Here is a 3,261-nt window from a genome sequence, read left to right as displayed (position 1 = left end):
TGTGAGACATGCAATACACAAACTGATTATGTGTGTGTCTACCTAACAACTTCTTATATTTCAGCACACATCCAGAAGTATCATCTTAATTCTAGCCTTAAAATAGCCTGATGTCTATTTTGATACAGTCCTGACTGTCATCAATGTTGTTTGAGCCAGGGTTGTACTCCAGCATGGTTGTATCATGGATGATCATCATGATTGTATCATACTAGACTGATTGCTTTGCAGGCTGCCCAAAATCCATAATACAGGAATGTATCAGGCTGATCCTGATTGATATCAGTCATGATTCAAATTAAAACTTTTGGCTGTGTATACTATTGCATACTTCAGTATACTAAGAGGTTACCGTATTTTACTGGTCCCAATAAACGCCTGTCATTAATATATTCTAGCTATAGATACACTTATTTCTACCAAAAATAATGCCCAACTGTTTAGATAGCTCTGAAGTGCTTATTAGTTAGAGCCTGGTCTGACTTGCTCAGAGTTGGGGATTCTGTCCCGCTCGAAGTATCTTTTTATTTTTCAATTAAATTTTTTTTACTGCTAAGAAATAAATGCCCGGGCGTTTAATCAGTAAAATACGGTATGTATACACATATACATTATTCATGCACACATGTCAGTTTTTAGAGAATGAGAAGTTGATGCAAAGACAACAAGCAGAGAAGAACTATAGGGACCTATTGAACACTGATACTGTACCTGTGGTACTTAATGAAGAAGAATTTGAGTGTCCTGTTTGTTACATTGACATTGATCCTGGAGAGGGTATTAGACTGAGAGACTGTTTACACATGGTCTGCATGTAAGTCCTCTATTGTACTACATGTACATCTACCATTATTTGCACTGCATGCAGTAGCAGCTAGTATAGTTCATGGCATTGTTTGTCAAGGCTGGATTCAATGGATTTTGACAAAACACCCTGTACTATAGTACAGGGTATGAGGTTTTTATAATAATTATGTTGTGTAGAAAATTTGAGCTGATTCGAAATTGGATTTTACAATTTTTAAATTTTTCTCCAAAATTGAGCCAAAGTCCCTGTACTATAGACCAGTTGGCACCTTGGCGCTAAGTATATTTATAGAATTTTAGGTATTCATCATGATACCATAAATAAAATAAAATTTCCTGCCGCCATTTTGGAGTCCTAGTTCCAATGGTTGTCTATGGAGCGATCATGAAAAGAGCTTATTCTCCAAAAGTTGCTGTATTTATTTGTGACAGCAATATTGCTACTGCTTACTGACCATCATCCAGTGTCTAGAGTTGGCTCATGGGCTTTAATAAGTGCCACTAGAAGATATAGAAGCAAAGATATTGCTTTCTCCCATTTTACTCTTAGTAAACTATGACTCCAAAATGGCGGTAGAAAAATTTTACTTTATTTACGGTATCATGATGAATATACTCAAAATTTTATGAATATACTTAGCGTCATCTGGTTTATATTAGCATAGATACTTTAATACACATGGATATGAAACTACCCTATACCGGATGCTTTATGCGGTCCGACCGGAAGTGACGTATAATTATTATTATGGCAGATCTAGATGCATTGTATACAAGTACAACTATAGCCACTAAGTAGTGATAATTTTATGTTATAATTTTAAAGATTCAGAATTAATACAGCAAATAAGTGTCAAATAAATGTACAAGTTCTGTGCTTATGAGCTAGCAGAAATCATAGCCTCTTCTTCACCAGATATTTTGAAGTATGTGTGTACAGTCCAGGGTACTGACTTCATGACAGATTTTAAAATTAAAATATAAGAGATAAAAATAAAATTGAATTATCATCAATAGATAATAGCATGTCCTTTAATATACTTTCATATACATGTATACTTCCTATAGTCTCATGTAGCCAGACCCATCTCCCTTTTTGACATTTGGACCGCCGTCCAAAAGTCAAAAAGGGGTGGGGAGTCTGGCTACGCCAGACTATACTTCCTCTTGGAACCTATAGTTGAAACCTCCAATATTGGTGAAATTTCTAGCGCATTTTCTGCTGTTCAAAGTGGTCTATTAAAAAAGTAAAGTGATTTGCACACACCACTATACCAGTGTAACAAACTGATAAAAAGTTTCTCTAATAAGTTCTCTATGTTAAGTAGTAGAGTGGCCACAGTTTGGGCCTCATTTATGGCCAATAACACACAAATTCTCCTTCATTGTCTATTGTACATTCAAAATGATTGGATTCGTGCATGTACATAGTCATAAACTAGCCTCCTAATGTTGTGTTCCTTGAATACCTATGTGCACTGGCCAGAAATTTTGCTCAAGGTAGTTAATTGTTGAAAAATTGCCATTTTTTGGTGAACAACTCAACACACAGGGGACAATTAAGTAAAATTATCAATTCATATTGTGCATTAACCTATTTTTGAACAAATTCAGGCGACTATCTGTTCTACTACACTTTAGACACTGAATGAAAAATATTACAACTCACCTATTACTTGCCATTTTTTTTGTTGGATTGCATGTAGACAACAGGAAGTGACGTTTCTCCATATACTTTGTATGGAGCTTCCGGTAATGTTTCACATCCATGTGTATTAAAGTATCTATGACCAGACTCTCCCCTGCCACCTAAAAGACAAAAAGGGGTGGAGAATCTGGCCACACGAGACTAATGCTACCATATGTTACTAATGTACTCTTGTTATTGTAGTGCTTGTCAGCTCATCAAGCATGCTGTTTAGCTCACTTAGCATGCCTTGTGGGATACCCTGTCACTTAGCAATAATGTTTATCATTGATTTTCATATTGATCTCCTTATGCTAGTTCATTCTACAACCATAAGTGCATTTCTATGCTTTATGTGTCTGTAAGAGCATGAGTTATGTTTGTTTTGAATCTCTAGGGATTGTTTAAAATGTTCCATTTTATATTCAGAAGAGGCTCAAGTCAAATGTCCTTTTGTTGATGATAAGGAAGAATGTGAGGAATACATTTCAGAGAGAGAAATACGCAAAGTAAAAGGGCCTCTATAGTATGCTGTCTTTATTCATTTAATGCACACATCTAGGTATTGAATGATGAGGAGTTGGAATCATTCTTTAAGCGAGGCCTTCGAATAGCTGAGGCAACAGACCCTAACAGTTTTCACTGTAAGACAGCAGATTGTCCAGTATTTTGCTTTTATGAAGACAAGGTAAGTTAATAAAAAGAGAAGGAACTATAGTTATAGGTTGATTTTCTTAATACACTGTAGGTGACTGAGTTTAAGTGTC

At 35.6% G+C, this 3,261-nt stretch overlaps 1 pseudogene; it reads left to right on the top strand.

Annotated features, from left to right (window-relative positions):
• Positions 1 to 536: 536 nt before the first annotated feature.
• The window catches only part of LOC109587708 (ranBP-type and C3HC4-type zinc finger-containing protein 1-like), a 3,419-nt pseudogene continuing 694 nt past the window's right edge, over positions 537 to 3,261 (top strand).

This window comes from Amphimedon queenslandica, unplaced genomic scaffold (genome assembly GCF_000090795.2).
Source record: "Amphimedon queenslandica unplaced genomic scaffold, v1.1 AMPQUscaffold_12472, whole genome shotgun sequence".
Taxonomy (NCBI): Eukaryota; Metazoa; Porifera; class Demospongiae; order Haplosclerida; family Niphatidae; genus Amphimedon; species Amphimedon queenslandica.
Note: the sequence above shows the minus strand (reverse complement) of the source record. Positions and strands in the feature narration are given on the sequence as shown.